This window comes from Triturus cristatus, chromosome 6 (genome assembly GCF_964204655.1).
Source record: "Triturus cristatus chromosome 6, aTriCri1.1, whole genome shotgun sequence".
NCBI lineage: Eukaryota > Metazoa > Chordata > Amphibia > Caudata > Salamandridae > Triturus > Triturus cristatus.
Window position 1 is genome coordinate 397,420,471 of NC_140589.1, and position 22,368 is coordinate 397,442,838.

The 22,368-nt window shown below is 40.8% G+C and overlaps 1 long non-coding RNA gene across 1 annotated transcript in view; it reads left to right on the top strand.

Moving 5' to 3' along the window:
* LOC146817216 (uncharacterized) overlaps window positions 1-8,572 on the top strand; it is a 57,715-nt gene extending 49,143 nt beyond the window's left edge. The window contains exons 2-3 of the long non-coding RNA XR_014962952.1: window positions 3,088-3,220; window positions 8,481-8,572. This is a non-coding gene — a long non-coding RNA (uncharacterized LOC146817216). The remainder of the gene's footprint in view (window positions 1-3,087; window positions 3,221-8,480) is intronic.
* The last annotated feature ends 13,796 nt before the right edge of the window (window positions 8,573-22,368 follow it).

Sequence of the window (22,368 nt, forward strand, 5' to 3'; positions counted from 1 at the left end):
GCATGGTGATCTCACAATCATACCATACAGAAATGTGAGGAAAATGTGACTTTTTAGCCAAATTTGAGGTTTGCAGGGGATTCTGGGTAGGAAAACATTGGGGGTTCCACACAAGTCACACCTCCCTGGACACCCCCAGGTGTCTAGTTTTCAGGAAAGTCTGGGTATTGTTGGATTTTCTTAGATGGCTGACGAGCCTGGGAACAAAAACGCAGGTGCCCCTCTTTCAAAACCAGGTCTCTTTGTGATAAGATAATTTTGATGTCTTCACAATACGTTTTGGCCCTTCCCTGTTGCAGGTACGTGGCCCACCCACACAAATGAGGTATCCTTTTTATCGGGAGTTCTGGAAAATGCTGGGTTGTAGGAAATTTGTGTCAGCCCAGTGGGGAAACATCTATTACAATGCAGGCATTACATCATAGTGTCTTTTCAACGCAGTCAATACCACAACTGTGAAGTTACCACGCTTTCCATTATAACGCGAGTCATTACAATGACTTGCTTTCGAGCATGTGGTATTGGACTGGTGTTGCATTTTAAGTCCAACACCTTCCCTACTCATACACCGACTGGAGTTGGAATAGTAATTTAAACTATTCCAAAGTCCAAGTTTTATTTTTCCTCAATATAGGAGACAGCAATTCCAACAACAATACAAGGGCATTTCATAGCTCAAATACATAAAAAACAAATACATAAATAAAAACATAAAAAAGGGAGACTACATTAGACAATCACATATGTCTTTTTGACCACTAATCGATTACAGTCATTGTTCAGATTGCAGAGTATTATCATATCAGTAATATCTACTGTGTCACTCAATGCCTGTTCGATTTAGTAATGTCTTATATATTGAGGAAAAAGAAAATTTAGGGAAAATAGGCTTCAGTTTATTGTAGAAGAACGTGTTTTTATGGTTATTGTTTTGATGAAAATAATTTTCTGTTTGAAATGAGGGTAGCCTTGACCCCATAATCATTTGCACATACTTATTGATTTGTAGAACATATGAAATGTTTTTTTATGAATAAAGCATAACAGTTTTTTCAAAATATATATTTTTGAGGTCCTATCTTAGTGATACAGGGGTGTATTTTAAGTAATGAGTGAGATTGTGAGAAGAGTATGACACAGGTGTAAGAATCATTAAAAAACGGGAATCTTTTTTTGACTAGATAGTCTCATACAGTGCCCTGTCACTTTAGTGTGAGCGACCCCTCTCTATTTTTACAGACTTAGGGCCTCATTACGATGTTGGGTGGATAGTCTCCGCCTGACAGTCAGAATTTCCTAGTCAACATCGGAACCCATCCGACTGACTCAGGTTTACAATCCGCCTGACCAATTATGATATTCGCAGTCGGAAAGTAAACTGCTCGGTTATTCCGAATCTGTTCCGACTGGCTCTCGGAGTATCCGTGTCGGCCGGAACCACATTGTGCACCTCTACAAACAGCGTTTCCGACCGATTACGATGTCGATTTCCAACAGCCTTTCCGCGTCGGCCTGTCCGACATGAAAAGGCTGTCGTAAATTGACTTTGGGGGCCCCTAGCAGAGCTCCCTTCATCCACAGCCTCCAGTTGGGGGCCGAGGGGGTACCTAAGGGACCCCCTGTAAAACCCTGCACTGTGTGGCAGGCACCGTGGGGTGCCTGCGACTGGGTGCATGGTTTTACACACACACCCCATTTCCCCATAGGAACCTGTGTTGTCAGTCAGAACCCGAGCTCCCATAGGGAACACTGGGACTCCAACCGAACACTCATAATCGGTCGGGCGGAACCGCCGACCCGAATCCGAGACCGTGTCGGGCAAAAACTCGTAATGAGGCCCTTAGTGTTCCAGTGCCCACAAGGACAATTTCATAGCAAATTAGCAAACAAGCAAGTTTAGTAACCTTCTAGCAGTTTCTTAGCAAACTAACAAACAAAAGTGTAAGATTCATTTCACAAAAAATTATTATTAATAAGTATATTAGGTTGTGTATGAACAAAAAAAGTCTGCACCAATGTTCAAGTTGGAATGCCTTTTCTTTATGTTTTAAGGCCCAGTTCATTTGCCTTGTCTTCCTTATGGTCAATATACAGATGGCACCCTCATCTAGCATGTCTGCCAGATATCAATGCGTTTCCGTTAGGAGTGTATAAAACCATGGGCGAACTTGGGGAGAGGAGTTGGCCTAACGGCTAGGGCGGTCGACCTCGAATCTGGGGAACTGGGTTTCGAGTCTCGGCAATGATGCTGAAAATCCGTGATTCTGGGCAAGTCACTTAATCTCCCCGTGCCTAACAAAAATTAATGTGTCCCCATGTAACGCAACTGGTGCTATGTAAAGCGCTCTGATACCTGATGCCTTCGGGTCAAGTTCGTGCTATATAAAACTCCTGTTAATAAAAAATAAAAAAAATATCTGCTGAAGGTCTAGCTTTCAGAAGACAGTTCTTGCTGGAAGATGGCCAACATCAGTGTAGGACGATATATAGACTACATATTTTGCGTTTTTACCTTTTTCATGGTATCTCAGTAATGGGGGTACCCAGATATATAGTCTGCCCCATAGTGCTGCTTGTTGCACCTTTCGATTGAGACCTTACTGTTGAACGGTAAAAAATGTATTCTGTTAAGTTAGCCTCTACTGCCCTTCCATTTTGTCTACCAGCTCCCATTTTTGTGTTTCTGCAGGGACTTTCATAAAGTCAGAAGTTACGTGTTCACTGAAAGCTGGTTTTACTGATAATGCTTGCGTGTCAGAGTAAGCAGCCCTGCCCTGCCGAAGGGCCTAAGTGCACAGATGTCTAATCTGTTAGCCCACCAACACCTGCAAACTCCCTTGCCTATCTACTAAGATGACGTGGGTAGGGGTTTATCAGCATTCAACAGTTCAGCATGTAAGCATTATACAAAGGGGTTGTGTAAGGGGTTGTTTAAGCATTATGTAAAAAAAACGAAGTGGTTTCATTGTGTTTCACGAGGCACCGAAAAGTATAAATGCCATGTGTGAACTTGTACTCCCTTGCAGTGTCTGAGTGATGAGACTCATCTCATGAGATATAATAAACCTGTGTTTTGTTCCACTCCAGTGATGATCCTCATTTTGTGAAACCGTAGACTATAGGGTGTCCCTGCACCAGTGAGACTGATAGGAATCTCACTTCTACAATTGGTGCCAGCAACGTGGGACCCCATTGAAGGAAACAGCTGGACCAGAAGGAGGTAATTTCGACAGGACAGAAACACTAAGGGGAGCCCCACAGACTGAGACTTGCTCTCGCGGCCAAGGTGGTTTACAGCTTATCGACCTGACCTTTGTGGCAGCTGTGTGTCGCAACTGGGGCTCTTCCGTTGGCATTTTAGAGGTGATCTATTGATCAGAGGATCTGCGTACTGCGATCAGGTAGAATCGAATTGGTTGTCTTTTTTGGGTCTTTTGTTAGTAAAAAGTCATTTGCAAATGTCTTTGACAGGTAATGTGAGAATTTCATTACAAGAACAGAGGCTACATTATGCATAATCTTTTAATGTAGTCTCCAAGCAGCTGCATAAATCATAATATTAAAAGGTTCCAGAATAGAACATTAGGAATACATAAAGGGCATGAGGCATCAACAATCTGCCTCTTTTAAATGCAGCTCTGAGCAGATAAGTTGATCTCATTATCCTTTAATATATAACTGTTTTGCTATTACCTTTAATGGTATTTCATCTATGGGTTAATCTCACCCACCCCCGCCCCTCTTTTCTGCCTCCATACCGATTTCCAATTTATGGAAATCCCCCTCTTTCTTGCCCTTTCCTAGGAAAAGTTTTTATCACTTTGTGGGCACTCCACCCCCTCTGTTCAACTTCCCTTATCCCTTAAACCACTGGTAAGTATCTGACTAATTAATGACCTTTATTTGATTTTCTACCGCGTCTCGAATTACTAACTTTTTAGATGTTTTTCAAATGTTTTAATTGTTTTAAATGTTTATTGTTTAAAGTAAGGAACCCCACCTACTCCTCTTCTTCAGCGCGACCCCCGCTTTCTCCTTATTTCATCTCTGTTTACTTCCACCTTCCCCCGATGCAGGCCGCTAGCTCGAGCGCAACCCGCATCGCATTCACATTAAAGGAATGAACCTTGGCAACCCGCACATTGCGTGTTCGTGTTGCCAAGGTCCTTTCTTCCGCACTGCCAAGCAGGTCTCCAGCTGATCGCAAGGATGGTCAAGCGCGAGGCAACCGTTCCGTGGCAACGAGCAGCAGCAGCTGTTCGCGTACGCACGCGAGTGCCAGTTACTCGTTGGCCATCACAATCAGCTGCTGCCTCCTGCCATACAGCAAGTTTTCTCCGTAATTTCTCATCTAAAGCACACAAAAAAAAAATGGCTTTCATATTGCCTGCCTTAAATAACCTCTGCCTTAATTAAGGTTTAAATAACACCTGCCTTAATTAATCCTACCTCCCTTAAAAGGGTAAGCTTCTACCTAAACCAGCTGTGCACTGATAACGTTACTTACAACTACAGTGCATTTCTCATAAAACTAAACTCTCTCTCTCTACCCCGCGCCATGTCTGACTCAGAATCAGATTACGCCACTGCCCCTACACCCAACCTAGATAGGGAAGCTTTTAAAATGATTTTACATAACGAAATGAGAAGCTGTATGATTGAAACCCTTAACAAGGTCATGTCCTCTAGAAGGTCATTCCCCTCCGATGGGACGAGGTCTCAGAGATCCTCGAAGATGACATTACTGAACTGAGGGGTAAAAGATTAAAGAAAACAAAAAACATAGAGCAATTAACCCCTTAGAGCACTATGGGAGGTCCCAGCACCTCATCTAATTTGGGAGGTCTTAGCACCTCAACTACCAATGGAGGTCAGCGCACCTCAAACTCCCTGGGTGCCCCATGCGGCACGACATATTCGGGTGTCCTTGGCAGCACAAAATATCTGGCTGTCCCTAGCGGCACAAAATATCAGAGTGCTCATGATTTTACAGGAGACAACTAATTCAATGATGACAATTCCTCAGACATCCCTGATGAATATATCCTTGACTTAGATGAGGACGATGACCAAGAATTATACAATCCTGAGAAACTCCCATCATCCTCAAAGGATAATATTCTCGACCCTCTGGGACAAGGCCCAACAAAATATGCGCAACGTTTTTAACCCTAACCTTTTTGGCTGGGCCGGAAGAAGGGGCCTCTCTTACATCCGATTTAACCAAAGGCCCTTCCCAAGATCACGCTGTTTTGGAAGAGGTTTTCAGCATTTTACCAACTTCCAACTTTACCCCCAGAGAGGGATAGGAACGCGCACCAGGGGTTTCAGATCCCACGGAACCTCCATCAACAGCAACCTACCAAGTGAGTACTGCTCCCCTCTCTACCTCTCCTTCTTTCCCCCAAAAGGTGGGAGGCAGACTCAGATTCTTTTTTCAGAATTGGAGACTAATCACACAAGATCCTTGGGTATTAAATACTGTCAAGGGATTCATGATAGACTTTACAGAAACACCTACACAAACCTCTCTCCTGAGAGACATTCCAATCCCTCTAGACCAACAAAAATAATAGAAGAGGAGATCTCCTCCATGCTCCAGAAAGGAGCAAACATAGAAGTTCCCCTAGAAGAACTCAGGTTCATAAGCACTCTCGTCCTCGTAGAAGAAAAAGACAAAGGTTGGAGACCCGTGATAAATTTAAGAGAACTAAACACATTTTTAGTTTACAGGCACTTCAAGATGGAGGGGATCCATCTTCTGAGAGATCTTCTATTGGAGGGAGACTGGTTAGTCAGACTGGACCTAAAGGATACTTATTTCACCATTGCTGTGGCCCAAATTCACCAATCCTTTCTTCAATTCCTGTGGAAAGACCATTAATATCAATTCCAGGCTCTTCCGTTCGTCCTTTCTTCTGCCCCCTGGTGTTTCACCAAGGTTATGAGAATAATTGCCTCATACCTAAGGGAAAGAGGCATCCATCTGATCATTTACTTAGACGACATTCTCATAATGTCGCAAGACCTTTCTCAAATAACCCAAGATCTCAAGACGGTAATGGATCTCTTAGAAAGTCAAGGCTTCATCATCAACAAAGAAAACTCAATCTTGACTCCTTCCAGATCTCTGGAAATTATAGGCTTCACCGTAGATACCTCCAGATGTCTTCTCTTACTCCCTTCCCAAAAAATCGCCAAAATCAGGAAGGAAATACTTCATGTCTTGAAACAACAAGACCTTTCTCTGAGAGAGCTAGCCAGACTTCTCGGTCTCCTCTCTTCCTCTATTCAAGCGATCTTTCCTGGTCCCCTAAACCATCGGGCCCTCCAAAGGGTAAAAGCGAGTGCCCTAAGATCTGGTCTCTGGTACAAAGATCGGATTACCCTGGATCAGCAAGCCCAATTGGAACTAGCATGGTGGCTCGAGAACCCAGAAATGTGGAACGGCAAAGCGATCTTTGGTTCAAAACCAGAATTGTTTCAGAGTCAGATGTGAGCCTCCATGGCTGGGGAGCTTGCCTTCTCGATCAGAACACGGGTGGCATCTGGTCACAAGAGTAATCCTCTCACCACATAAACTACTTGAAACTAACAGTTGGTCTTTATGCCTTGATGAGCTTCAAACACTCTCTCCAGGGCAGGTCAGTCATCCTAAAGATGGACAACATGTCCACAGTAGCCTACGTAAATCGCCTGGGAGGTACCAAATCTGTGGACCTCTCCAACTTAGCCAAGAAACTTGGGATGTTCTGTCTGGAACACAATATCGCTCTCAAAGCGGAATACCTCCCGGGGAAAACGAACATCTCTGCGGATTGGAACTCCAGATTCCTGTTAGATCACAGTGATTGGAAACTCAACGTTCCTGTGTTCAGGACCCTGAACAGGATTTGGGGTCCCCTGGAAATAGACCTATTCGCGAGCAGACTAATATTTCAATTGGAAAATTATTTCAGCTGGATGCCCGACCCGCGTGCTCTAGCAGTGAACGTCTTTCTCCAGTCCTGGAAAGGAGTCAAAGCCTACGCCTTTCCTCCTTTTGCCATGATCCAAAGGGTTTTACAGAAAGTGAGACAGGACCAGTGCTCCCTTGTCCTAATAAACCCCTTTTGGCCATCTCAAGCCTGGTTCCCCACCACTCTGGAACTAGCATGCAACCCCCCCTTCCTAATCCCTACCCAAGAGTATCTCCTAACAGACGTAGGTGGAGGAAGTCACCCCCTAATTCAGACAGGGAGTTTGAACCTTCTTGCTTGGAGAGTGTCAGGAGATCCAACGAAATCTCAGGGCTTTCGTCAACAGCTGCAACTCTCCTCAGAGAGTCTTGGGCCTCAGGCACTCACTACAGATACAACAACATTTGGAGAAGCTGGGTTTGTTGGTGCCTGGAAAGGAACCTGGATTCCTTGGAGGCACCTATTATTGACATAGTAAACTTTATTGTCGAACAATTTGATAGGGGTCTTAGCTACAGATCTATCAATTGCTATAGATCAGCTATCTCTGCTGGCTATGTCCTGCTCAACGTCAAAACGGTAGGTAACAACGTCATTGTTTGCTGAGTAATGAAAAGCATTCATCTTAGAAGGCCTCCTAAGCCCAGATACGAGTCTCTCTGGGATGTTAAGTTAATTTTAGACCTCTTCACTAACTGGCCAGATAATTCTCTCTTGAATTGAAAAAACCTTTCAATTAAGCTTGCAACTCTGCTATGCCTAATTCCCTGTCGAAGAGTCTCCGATGTCAAAGCTCTAGAGGTTTCAAATAGATCCTGTAACATGTTTGGTGTCAAATTCGAGATTTTTAGAAGAACAAAAACTATGTCAGACTCAATATTTTATCCACGTTTTGATTTTTGCCCTACACTTTGTGTAGTTGATTGCATGAGAGAGTATGATCGGAGAATGTCTAGTCTTCGTCCCCCGGTTGTTAACCAATTACTCATATCCTTCGTTAAACCACACAAAGATATAACCTCTACTTCCATTGCTAGATGGGTTAAAACCGTCATGAACCTAGTAGGTAATGACCTAAGAAAATTTCAAGCTCACTCTCTTAGAGGTGCTACGGCCGGTAAATCTCTCTGGTCTGGAGGTAAGTTGGATGACATTTTCAAAGCGGCCTACTGGTCGAATGCTAGCACTTTTGCACGACACTTCTGCAAGCCTTTCGAACATATGTCTGATGTAGTCTTACAAAGCTACCAACATGCATAATGTAGCCTCCGTTCTTGTGATGAAATTGCGATTCTCCTATTACCATGACTGGAGAATCGGGATTTCATTAAAGACACGGAGGCTGACATTATCCCACCCATCCCAACCTAGGGATGACTACTCTTACAGTGTTTATATGCCTATTTATTAACAGTGCTAGTATAATTTGTGATGTTATTTATTAACAGTTCTAGTATAACTTGTGATGTTGTCTCACTTTGTATTTTTGTCCATAAGGTATTTACTTCTCTCTCTTTTCAGGCAACCATTCTTAACTACGAGGCGTCTTGGATCCATTTTTGCATTTCCTTCTCTCTTTCATGATGAGCACCTGAGGAGCCTTTAGAAGTTTTAAAGTCTTGAAGTTTGGACATTTAGAAGTATATTATAAATTCATGGACTTATTTTTCTCTTCTCCACATTTAAAAGAGGCAGATTGTTGATGCCTCATGCCCTTTATGTGTTCCTAATGTTCTATTCTGGAACCTTATAATATTATGACGTATGCGGCTGTTTGGAGACTGCATTAAAAGATTATGCATAATGTCAGCCTTCGTGTCTTTAATGAAATTCAGATTCTTCAGTCATGGTAATAGGAGAATCGAAATAAATTTTCATCTTTTGGTATTGGTATAAGAGCCTCTTAACGCTATCGTTAAGAATTATTTGGTAAACATGCTTGTTTTGAGCACACTTTGTGCATTATGTTGTTGTTGCAACACAAATAGTATTCTAGAAGAAAGACAGCCAGCGCCTCTAGAAGGCACTCTGAATTATGAAATGTACATTAAATATGGTATTTCTTCCATACTGTTTAGCAAATTGTGGAACAATATACGAAGGCAGATGCTAGTTTACAGTTGCCACTTAAATGGTACCTTCGATTTAAATAAACTGCAATATGTAGAAGAGCAACTCTTTAAGAGAAAAAGTAGGCAGAGTATGTTTGATGCCGTAGGGTTATGGGGAAAACAAATTAAACAGAAACAGATTAAAGAAGAAAAGGATAGGAAGAAATTTGAAGAACAGACTATTGTGCAGAAAATTAAAGAATTACAATTAAAATCACAAGAAGAGAGTGTAGAAAGTGATGAGAGAATGGTTAGACTTTAAATGCAAAAAGTATATATGGCCAGGGCACTCCCTGGTTGCCTGAAGGCCGTGGCAGCAATTGCCATTTCAAGCAGACAATCAGCAGGACTTTGACTGGATCATAAATTGACATTTTTTGTTCCCCATTCAGTTGATGTATTATTGAATCAGACTAAGCACTTTGTTAGCACCACACATTACACTTAAACGCTGCCTGACCTTGAATCCAGCTACTTGGTGCCATTGCCCTCTGAACAAGCTTTGTGCTATACATGACTGTATTTTTACCACTGAAGAACAAACAAAGGGTCAAGTGGACCTGACTGACATGCCCCTGCCTGATGTTCAGGATGAATTGTATGTAGATGGATCTTGTTTAAGCTACCCAATGGCACCACGACTGCAGCTTATGCTATTACCATTCTGCATACAATTGTGGAGACAGCATGGAGAGTTTGTTCAAAATTTGCTGACTGCTTTAACACTACCAAAGCGAGTGGCTATTGTCAAGTGTAGTGCGCACCAGAAAATAGTAGATGATGTTAATTATCAGATTCCTGATGAGGATGTACATTTTAAAATGGCCCAACAAGAGACAGCTATAGCAGAAAGGACAGTTGAAAAATTACATTATGATTTGAAAGAAATAATAAACACAGAAGTAAGGGAGTTCACAGAGAAAGATGTCAGAATAATAAAACATGCAGAACATGTCCTTTTCAAATTAGAACTAGATGACGTGTTCAAGAACACCATCAGTTGCAGAAATGTTACTAATAATTGGAGATAAACTGATTAAAGGATTTTTGATGGAATTGATTGGAAGTTTATGTAACTTTCTGATCACAGGTTCACAGAAACTAAATGAAAAGAACAGAATAATGCAGGAGAGTAGAAGTATAACTTTTCTAGGTTGTCCTATGGTACTGAATCCAACCAATATATTTTTTCACATTCCATATGCTGAGGAATGGCTTACTGTTATTCATTTCATTTAATCTTTATTTCAACATTATTTCAGCCATAAAAGATTACAAATAAAAACAGGCATTTCAACACATAGTATAAAATTGTCAATTCATATTATACAATAAAATTCCATAAACACAGGAATAAGCAATCAGCCCTGGCTACTATTCGCCATTATAAAACATCTCTTGGACCACATGGCTATCAGAAACTTCGATAGTGCAAAGACAATATGCCCTGAAGTATCGGTCTTGAGAATTCTCAAAGCAACCGAGCATTTGTCAAAGCCCAGGTTCTTTCATAAAGGTACTAACCAGAACTTCCTGGCTTTACTATAAGCAGGACAAAAAAAGAGTATATGGAGTTCATCCTCGTGGACGGCACCACAGCCTGGGCAAGCTTTATTCACCGAGGAGGGCCATTTACTTGTAAAGGCCCTTAGTGGTAGTGTACCATACCTCCATTGAATATAGAGCTTCCTTGCTGCTACTGGATAGATAACATTCAGGAAGTCCTCAAACACATAAGCAGTCTTATTATTTAGAAATAATTTTGTCATAATGCCAACTCGTGAATCGTGCAGCCATATGTTGCGTTTGTAAACCCTGAAAGACTTAGTAAGGGATTTACCTGAAACCTCCCTACACGCCTGTTCTGGTTCATACCACAGAGCAGGTAAACCCATTTTCTCCAGTTCCTGTTTCACAAATGCAAGCCAAGGTATATTTGCTGCTTTACTATGGCTCAATACGTCCTTCAATACAAGCCTGTAATTTAGGAGTTCAGGAGTTATCCAGAGCCTCCGCCAGAACTTGATAGGTTTTAGGGCTAGCTCATCCTGAATGGGACTTAATCCTAGATCTAGCCTTAGTGGTAGGAGGAGTGTACTCTGGGGAAGCGCCAATAACTGTCGCATAAAATTATTCTCCACATTTGGGATTTCGAGCCTGCAGGAGTGCCCCCAGAGTTCCCCCCCATAGAGAGCCACTGCCCTTACTTTGACTTTACAAATCTCAAGCGCAGGACTCACTGGCTTAAAAGTTGATGCATTTAACATCTTAAGGATGCCCCCCCGATAATTGAGATAATTTGAGTTGGGACTTGACCTGTTGGGGGCCCCACGAGAGATTTTCATTTATCGTGACCCCTAGGTATTGAAAGGTCTGTACCCTCTCCAGTCTAACCGAGCCCAGGATAGGTATTAGGCGGGTGGATGCCGGGGGATTAAAGATCATAAATTTGTTTTTTTCTACGTTGATTTCTAGACCACGGGAGCGACAAAAATCCATGAACCCGTTCAATACCCGTTGTATCCCCATAGGGGACTTGGAAAGCAGGAGGGTGTCATCAGCAAACATTATCGCCGGCACCCTCCTGCCTGCCAATCTGGGTGCGTCGTTATTGGGAACCGCATCCAGGTGCGATATTACATTGTTCATATAGAGGCAGAATAGGGTTGGTGCCAAAACACAGCCCTGTCTGACCCCCCTGCAAACTGGAAACCTGGAGGACAACGCCCCATTTCTCCCGCATCTAACCTGTGCAAAGTTCTGTGCATGCAACCTCATTAATACCCCCAATATTGCATATGGGACTCCCATGTCCAAAAGCACCGCCCACAGTTTCCCCCTAGGAACCATATCAAACGCGGACCGGAGGTCCACAAACACCATGTAGAGTCTGCCACCCTCTACTGTGACCGTCCTCCAGTATAGCAGAATTAAACGGAAGATCTGGTCCATGGTGGATGTGTTCCTCCTAAATCCGGCCTGAAATGGGGTGAGAATCTCGTGCTCATCCATCCACTCCTGCAACCGATCTAGAATTAGTCGTGAGAAGATTTTTTGGGGGACGTCGATGAGGCTGATGGGCCTGTAGTTGGCTGGGAGCAGGGGAGAGCCCTTCTTGAAAATAGGGATAATCTCTGCTCCCAGCCAGGTACCCGGCACCTCCATGCCTCCCAAGATTGCATTGTATAGGGTACAGAGGTAAGGAGCCCAAATCCTTGGCTGATCCCTAAAAAGGTCGCCGGGGAGTTTATCTAAGCCGGGAGCTTTTCCCGTAGCCAATTTCCCTATCGCAATGTAAACCTCCTCGGATGTAAATTCCAGTTCATCATTCTCAGCAACTGGCAGCGTGTGTAACTGTAGGCTGTCTAGGCCAGGAGCTGCTGCATATAAGGTCTTAAAATGGAGTTCCCAGACCCCAGCCTCAATATTGGGTTCAATCGCAGATCTGGGCTCACCTGACCCCGTACTGACTATTGCCCAGAATCTACGCGCATCTTTCATGTCTAGGGAGGAGGAAAGATTGAGCCATCTTTTCAAGTCCCACTCTTTCTTAGCATGATTCATTGTTTCTTTATATAATAATCTTAAAGAGCGGATTTTTGGTTTATCTCTCCCATCTTTTACAGCCCCCATGAGCTCCGTTTTTACCCTCCTGCAAGAAACATTATACCAGGAGGATACAGGCACCCTACTCTTCCTGCAAGGGCTGGGCGGGTTAAAAAATTCCAATAGACAGTCTACCAAATCCTGATGCACGGTCAGCATGTTTCCATGCAAATCTGGTGCCAATGGCTGAACCATTATGTCACTGGCCTTCGCGAGGAAAGGTAAAATTGCACTATATAGTTTAGGTAGTGCAACTTGAGAAGCCACCAATTTCCCCCACTTGACCCTACGTCTGTTATTGGTGGCTATCAACCCATCTACCATATCTGGGGCAGCTTCATACTCATTAGCCCCTGGGTATGGGAAGTCCATCCTCAGACTCAATGCGTTATGGTCGCTGTCTGCCCTTGGTATCACCTCAAAGTCAACAACCTTCGACCATAGGCGTGTCTCCAGCATAATATAATCCAATCGTGATTCTTGATCTCTCTTATTAAAGGTGCACTTTGAGGGGATATCGGCGGGCGTCCGACCATTACAGGCCCAAATTGAGTTGTTTAGTGTAAGGGTTGTGATCTGCATGGCCAGTGGGGACCAGGACCTTTCATGAGGAGACTGGCATGGCGGGATTCCCCAATATTCATCCTCCCCCGTTAGCGCTCCCTCGTTCAGCCCTCGCAAGGGCTCAAAGTGACAGTTTAAGTCACCAGCCACCATGTAGTGTGTATCATTACTGAGGGAGTCAAGAAAAATTGACAGCTCCCCAATGGTACTAGACTCTTTGGCCACTGTTATTGATTTTTGTCAAGTTCACGTCACAGTGCTATTGCATGAGAATAGTCAGGAATACTGTCAAAAAGAAGATGAATGTCTGGGACACATAATTGGAAAAGGAGCTAGAAAGGTGTCACCAGAGAGAGTGAAAATAATTCACCAGATGAATCCACCTCAAATTTAGAAAGAAGTCAGGATGTTTTTGGAAATGGTTGGCTGCTGTAGTGAGTGGTTACCAAACCTTTGTCTAGTGGCTAAGCCTTTACTGAGGCTGACACACAAGGATGTGTCTGATCCGCTTCCATTGGACAACAATTGCACAAAAGCATTCCTAGAGTTGAAAGAAAAAAAGTGTCATGCCCCGGCACTAGGAGTGTAAGTTTATTTAAAAGACAATACACCAATTTGCAGGGAGAGGGAGGGCTGAGCTCTCTCAGTGCCAGTTCTGAAACATCAATGTGTTCAAAGGTCTGTGACGTATTTCCAAATGACCCTTGACCCAAATGTCACAGAAATGCCCAGCTACCTAATTTAGTAGCTATGATAATAGTCAGTCACAAAAGAGTGAGAAAAAAATGCCTTCCTTTGTAAAGTTGTTTTAGGATAATAGTATGACTAAGAAATGTCTGAATTCAAATGTATTGAGCTTACAGCCAACAAATCAAATTGTTTGTAATAAACTGAATCTGAATGTCTAGGTGTCATGAATCTATGCGTAAAGTCAAGTTTAGACTTTAAGGATGAACGTCTGATTGAGCCCAACAATGTCCATTTTGTAGATTGCCCAGGTTTGAAAGGTAACAGTGACAGATTAGGAGCACCACACGCTGTGCTCCCTATATATTATGTTGTCAAAGCTTCATGGCTTTCAGTAGCCCAAAATTCGAAATTGATTGCCCTTACCATAACATGCATTATAACTGCTCAAATGGGAGTCATTATTGTCATGGGAGAGACAAATGCTAATTTAGTTGTACAATATTGTGTCCTGTTACATATACATTCCATGGAATTTTTACAGGTAAATTTGAAAAGGATACTGTTTATTTAATGCTGACAATTGTAAAGAACTAAAAGAGGTACCAGAAAATATTTTATAAATAGAACAACAAGGTTGTATCAGAACAGAATATGAGAAAAATGACAACTGTATAGTAGCAAATGTGTTATTGCAAAAACTGATGCCCAGGTATAAATTGCCAGTTTCTCTGAAATAAGATCGAAATGAGGTCTCAAAGATGATGTGTGCAGAACAGCAGATTGGACAAAGTTTGGATTGTAGCTATCTGCCTGAAGTTTCAAGCACAGTAAGCAACACAAAGAAAGCACAGAGTTACACTTTGTAAAAGACTGTGTTTTAGCATCACTGAAGTGGTATGAATATGTACATGCAAATGCACTTGTGAAAATCACTGATGAAAAGCTAGCCATTGCTGTGAAGGTCTGGCTGATGTGGAGCGGCTACACAAGATCTGCATAATGGTTGGTGCCAAAACTTTGATCTGAGAGATGCTGTGAAATGGAAAGGCCTGTTCTAAATGATCCTGGCAAAGACTGTTGTGAAATGTGGTGGGCTTCTAAATTAGGTGTATGCCTCTCACACACTAAGGTCCTGTGTCCCCCTGATAAAACAGCTCCTCTTCAAGAAAAGATGCCAACAGTGGTCAAAAGCCCACAGAAGAGGGCCATTCAAGTTGTAAGGGAACACACACAGTCTGAAGCAGCACTAAAGCAAACTGCACTGGAAAAGCAAAAAGTGAAAACTGACTCAGATGAAAGCGGTGTCATAGAGGTGAATGAGTCAGGTGCAGCCTCTGAAGGAAAAATTAGTGCTGTGGGCCTACGAGTGGAGGAAGAAAAAAGCTGGCTGAAAGGGTATCCAAAATGTCTGCAGTGGTCCCTTGAAAAATCATTTGCACCCATAGCTGAAAAGTCTGAAACTGATCAAAGTGAAAATAAAAGGGAAAAGCTTGGATTGAAAACATGCAAAAGATTGATGGTGCTCTGTCAGAGTTTCACAGCACCAGAGTGGTCAAATTGCATGGAAAAAAATACAGAATGCCACATTGAATGAACTGTGTAAATGCAAAGTTTGAACTGTATAAGCCACCCTGATAGCAAGCTGATAATAAATAGTCAAGAGCTGAAGAGAAAAGAAACTTTGAATGGAAAGAAGAAGATTTGTGGTGCAGAAAACTGCGGATATTATCCTTGTGTACATTACTTTGCTCTGCCCAGGGTTGGAAATAGAATCTGAAATTTCCACCAGTTGGCCCAGAAATATTTCTTGAAAAAAAAGCAATCTATTTAACGATCCTTCAGGCTGTAGGGGATAAACTTGTGGACGATCTTTCTTGAATACTTGCTATATTGACTTTCTTTTTCGTTACTATGGTTTTATATGAACTGCAAGTCTTCAACGATTTTTTTTTATTTTTTAGTTTGGACTTTGATTGAGGTGAAAGTGCTGTTTGATCGTTTCAAATGTCTGTGTTCTTTCTGAAATTCCCCATTGACTGATATATGCATTATAGACATTTTTAAAAAAGAAAAAAATTTTGTGCAGCGTTTTTAAGAGGCAATACAGTTAAAGACATTGTTGATTTTTGGATGCCAAACATGGAGGAAGAACGCCTGGATATTCAACACCCTACGTTGAGAGAGACTAAACATAAATGGGCATTCATTTATTTGGCAGCAAGTTTATCTAGTGTTAGGAGTATTTGTGTAATAGCTTGGTTCCTATATGTGAAATTTCCTATGCATACACCTGTCTGCCCAATACCTACACCTGAACATTATTATTTTACTCTTTCACTGTTAGATGAGAAACATAGGTTCTCTTACCAGAACAATTCCTTTATTCAAATGTTGCATTATACGCATAGTATTGCTAATATTTTTGATTGTTCGGTTTGTGGATTGTTGTCTGCACACCAGGAAAAAAAGGGAACGCCTCTCATGCCACTCCCATTCTCCCACAATGGCTCTTGCACGGCTTGGTTTGGAGTTTTATGGGCAGCACATGTTAGTAAGATTTTACCTTTGATACAGGAAGTTTTAATAAAGAGCTAAATATAGCATGTTATCCAGATGATGATGGTAACCCACAGGCAAAAGGATCAGATTTAGTAGTGGTGGGATATGGTGGTCATGGTGATTATATCACTAAGTATGTTAATTTGTTCTCTTTTATCCTTTCTGTACTGATGAAGTTTTATGTATCTGGAATATATATTTTTATTATTTAATTAGACAAAATGTGCTTAGTAGAGTCTAAAAGGAGGGACTGTTGAACGATAAAAAATGTATTCTGTTAAGTTAGCCTCTACTCCCCTTCCATTTTGTCTACCAGCACCCATTTTAGTGTTTCTGCGGGGACTTTCATAAAGTCAGAAGTTACGTGTTCACTGAAAGCTGGTTGTATTGATAATGCTTGGTGTCAGAGTAAGCAGCCCTGCCCTGCCGAAGGGCCTACGTGCACAGATGTCTAATCTGTTAGCCAACTAACGCCTGTAACCTCCCTTGCCTATCTACAAAGATGAAGTGGGTATGGGGTTTAACAGGATTCAACAGTTCAGCATGTAAGCATCATACAAAGGGGCTGTGTAAGGGGTCGTGTAAGCATTATGTAACAATGACGAAGTGGTTTCAATGTGTTTCACGAGGCACCGAAAGGTATAAATGTTATGTGAGAACTTGTACTTGTTAGCCCCCTCCCTCCGGCACTTGCAGTATCTGAGTGATGAGACTCATCTCATGAGATATAATAAGCCTGTGTTTTGTTCCTCTCCAGTGTTGATCCTCTTTTTGTTAACCCGTAGACTAAAGTGTGTCCCTGCACCAGTGAGACTGAAAGGAATCTCACTTCTATGTTACCCCTGCACTCCTTTCCCCAGAACTGCAGTCTAGGAGATTAGCCCAAGATGATCAGATCCAAACCAGGAGTAGGGACAACCCATCCTCCACCTGTTTAGCAGGGACCAGGTGTATCAGGACAGTGGAAGTCATCTTGTATAGGTAGAGAGGAGCGGAGGAGGGAAGAACAATAGCCCGCTATACCACTGACAACGGGAGCACTCACTTTGTTTGGGCACAGATGAGTGGTATAAACATAATCCCTGAGCACACCCTAAATTATGTCACAATTTATGCAAATAATGAATGTACAATAGTTCTTCGTTATCTTTCTTTTTTTTTCTTCTTTTGCCCAGTCAACATGTGTTTTGGCGTATAGGATGTTTCCCATGACTTCTTCAGGGCTAAAAATGTAATAAACACCACTAGACTGGCTGCAGTGTGCAGACAGCACACAAACAACACAAGCACCTGTGTCATGGTGTTACATGATTTGCAGTCAAAATTCGAACAAACTGGCGTAAAGCAGGTGGAAACCCATGCTAAAAAGTTATGCAATTTTTCTGATCATTGTCATGTATATCGAAACCAGTATGTGATGTTGACAGGTAAAGTTGAGAATCACTAAAATAAAGATCTTAACTCATGGGACGTGGTGCGATTCTGCAAGCAATTCAAAGTGAGCCCTCTTTGCCCAAACTATTCGGCCAGCAACACACTGTATGTTGTCAATGTCCCATGCAAGACCAATAGTTCAGGCAGAGAAGACTCACTTCGAATATATAAATAAAATACAAATATTTCAAAAATATCATTTATATGAAATGAAATATCAAATATATCATACAATTAGATCAAAAACATAAATTTTATAAAAAGGAAACCAAATCAAGTTTAAATAAAAATTAAACAACACACATTTCTTAAACACAAAAATAATATTTACTACATAAAACATAACATGGCAAAATTCTACAATTTACTATTCCCACTATAATTAACACAAAATTAATAATTAACAAAAAGAAAATCCCACTACACTCAACTCAACAATAGGGAAAGTGTTGAATTGCACAGGGGTAAAATGTACTATTCCTACTCCAGCCAGTGCAAAAGTAGATAAAGAGTTGGATTGCGGAGGGGTAATATTTACTATTCCCACTCCAGTCATTACAACAGTAGGGAAAATGTTAAATTGCGGAGGGCTAAAATGTACTATTCCCACTCCAGTCAGTATAACAGAAGGGAAAGTGCTGGATTTTAAAATTAAAAAATGTATATTATTCCCACTACAGTCAGTATTACATAACAAACAAATACAATGTCTAAAAAAAACTAATTTAAAAACAAAATAAAAATATAAATAATAAATATTTAATATGTTATATATTAAATGTAAACAAACAAAAATTAAAACATTTCTGAACATTAAAAACATCATAATAATATTACAAAACAAAAATGAAATGCAATACTATTTCACATATAAAAACATTATCTTAAAAAGTATTCATTAATAAAATTAAATTCAGAAAATACATTTAGTTAAAATGTCCTCCCGTCGTCTACTCCTACAACTTACAACCAAAACTTAACACTAAAATAAAAACACACATATTTTACAATAGAAACATAAACATGTATTGGCACAAAAAAGTATATACTTAAATACAAATGATTAAATATGCAATTAAATGTATTTAACGTTCCACTACATACCTCCACAAAATATACACCATACTCCTAAAATGTAATAATAAATGTAATACAAAATTAACACATTACATTGAAACAAACTCATTATTATAAAAATATAACTTACAACTGATTTGGTCCCACTGTATACCTCTATAAACCCCACAACCCACACCTAAAATAAAACAAATTACTTGCACAATTAACTTAATAATTATCATTAAAATAATTGAGATTAATAAAAAAAGTTATTTACAATTAAATCATGGCCAATCCTGTACACCCATAAATCCTACAACTCACTCATAAAACAAATTAACTAACAATATTACCATAATTAATGATCAATTAAATAATTTACATTAATTAACAATTAATTAAAATTAAATTAAATTACTTCCCACCCTCTACCCCAATAAACCCCACACCCCATATATAAAAATGTATTTATAAAACATTATTTACAATATTAACATAAATAATTACCAATTAAATATGTAATGCTAATTAACAATGTAAAAACATTATTATTGCACAATTAACAAAATGAATTATTAATTAAATATTTACAATGAAGAATCAGTAATTTATTAGATTTTAATTACTTCACACTTTATACCCCCATAAACCCAAAACCCGCTATGGTACAAAAAATAATATAAATCACTTAAATAACTTTTAATTAATACTACAATTTTCACAAATACATTAAAAAAACAATATTAAAAGAATAAACTCCATCATATACATATAAAATATATAACTAAATGCATAACAAAAAATAAAAATCGATATTACTTACCTTAAATTCTATATTCCTGAGGGTGTTTTACTCGTTTGGGCACTGAGAGTTCAGAAATTCATTGACTATTTTACAGAGCTTTTTGATAGTGCATGCAGCATTGATCTGTTTACCTTTTGATGGAAGGTCTGTAGATTTTGTACCGCATATGGATTCACTTTTTGTCATTATGTATAAGATTTCCTTTGTTTTCTTTCATACAATCTAGTCTCTGTCATTCACAGTTTTACGTCAGAGTTTAACTATTCAGCCTTCCTTTTGTGAAGTCTTTGCCATGAATCACCTGTTCAAAAATCCCAATGAGTCAATGGTGGAATTGATTGAATGGCATTTTCATCTCAGGAGGGAAGACACTGAGAGTTTTTCTTGTATCAAGTTTAGATCAGAGTTCTTTCATGGTCTATATGCTATGGTTGTATTGAATTCTGAGTGAGTTTTGGGTGCCAAAGGAAGGTTAAGTTTAAATTGGATGATGTGGTGATCACTCCATATGGTAGGTGGGTTTCGTGTGACTGATATCAGGCCTTTTCAGGTGAATGCAGATTCACAGGTTGAATGAGTGGGTCCACTGACCAGTTGGTGAAGGTTAGAGGAATAGGGTAAACGTAGGAATGAACCTTGATTCTACAGTAGTTTGCCTGCGAGGCCTACTCAATAACAGAGATGGGGCAGCTCAGAAAATGACCTGGGGCCCGAGGTGTAAAGCCATTTTGCTATTGCAAACCCCACAATTTGCAGTAATCACGGGAGCTGGGACAGCAAAAGAGGGTTTTAATATGTAAAAGAAGTTGGGACATGTAAAAGCATTTCTGAGTCGTAAAATGAGTTTACCAACCTATAGCGAATCTCAGTCAGGCAGAGGGGTGAAAGGGGTATAACTTTCTTATGTCGCTTTTGTATTGTATGTTTCAATGGTTTGTGACCGCAAATACCGGCCTGCCTGATTAATATTCATTAGGGAGGTCATTTGTAACCCCCATTGTGACTAGACATTTTTTGAAGCGACTAATTAATACTTCGGTTCTGTGCAAAATTAAAGATGGTACACAATTTGTGAACCCTTTTTGTGACCAGTTTTGATGCATCTGGGCCTTCATCCTTTTGATAATGACCTCCTCATACCAGACACAGCTATTTTCTACTAAAGCTCTTGAATATAATTTACACACAAACACCTTTGAATACATCTTCTCTGCTGAAATTGCAGTGCCATTAACCTTCTATCCTTCAAAGGAGCTCTAATGAACACCAGCTCAGCTGTCAAACACTACCAAACGTTAGCTGATCATCTGCCTGATGCACATTTAATGTTCTATTTTGAACTGAAACATGACTGAAACCACACTCATGTTGCAGCTGTGTTTAGAGACACTCTAGAGACACTCTAGTCGTGCTTTCAGATTGAAGCACTAGACACATCTACTACGCCTAAACCTATCACTGACTGGTTGATTTTCTACCTTCCTCACAGTACGAATAAAGGGAACTTAAAAACATGTATTGATAATATCACTATATTTTTATAGCCAGTATACTGACTATAAAAGTTGCCTTGATTGCTGTCCAGGGTAATTTTAACCTCAGACTAGAAGCTAAGACAGACACTCGGGCGAGCTATTCCTACTTTAATCTCATAAAGCTTCACTTCTACCATCAATTATTAAGTCACAGCCTATATAACCTTCTCATAAAAAAATGCAGATTTGAGTAATACAAGTGTCATCACCGTATTTGGGTCCATTAATTGTCTTAGTCAATTTAATTTTCAGACAATTCTGTGTTTACATGACCCTTCACCTATGCACCATACAAGACTATGTTTGTGGCTTCAATTAGCAGTTCTTACGTGAAAAATGATCATATTTTGTTAACAGTGCCTCATTTGTAAAAAAAATAAATAAGTGCCAGGGCCCTTGACGGGAGTCCACCTCAACTTGCACTACCCATTGCCTCTGCCAGCGCTGCCAATTACAGTATCAACACAGCTACTAACCATCTCTCTCCTACAAGTGTGACAATTCTGACTATTCCAGTCCCCCAAATCTATCAGGATGGCTTTGGCGGCATGTAGTAGTAATTTTTTATGTATGTTGAATTAATACACAACTGTTGTTGTGCTAGTCACTAAACTAGACAAACAGCGCTACCTTGTGGCAGACTGTCATAATTGCAAATGTTCCCAACTATGGGGCCAATTCTGATTCCGGCCGCAAAACGAACCGACCGACACGGATCCGGACCGAACACCGACCGACACGGACCAGCGCCGTACGACCTGTGCAGTACGATGCAACACGTGTGAATTACAACCGACACGTATGGAATACCAGCCGTACGACCGAGCCGTAGGGAAAATAGAGATCTGGCCGGAAAACCGACGCGAATATCACCGACCGACACGAACCCGGAATGAAGCCGACCGACCCGTACCCGCGACGTACGATTTGCGCAGTACGATGCAATGCATGCAAAACCAGACCGACTCGCACAGACAACCCGGCACACAAGCAATAGAGACCGCCGCGAACGACGCGTACCAAACACAGAAGACAGGCAGCGCACG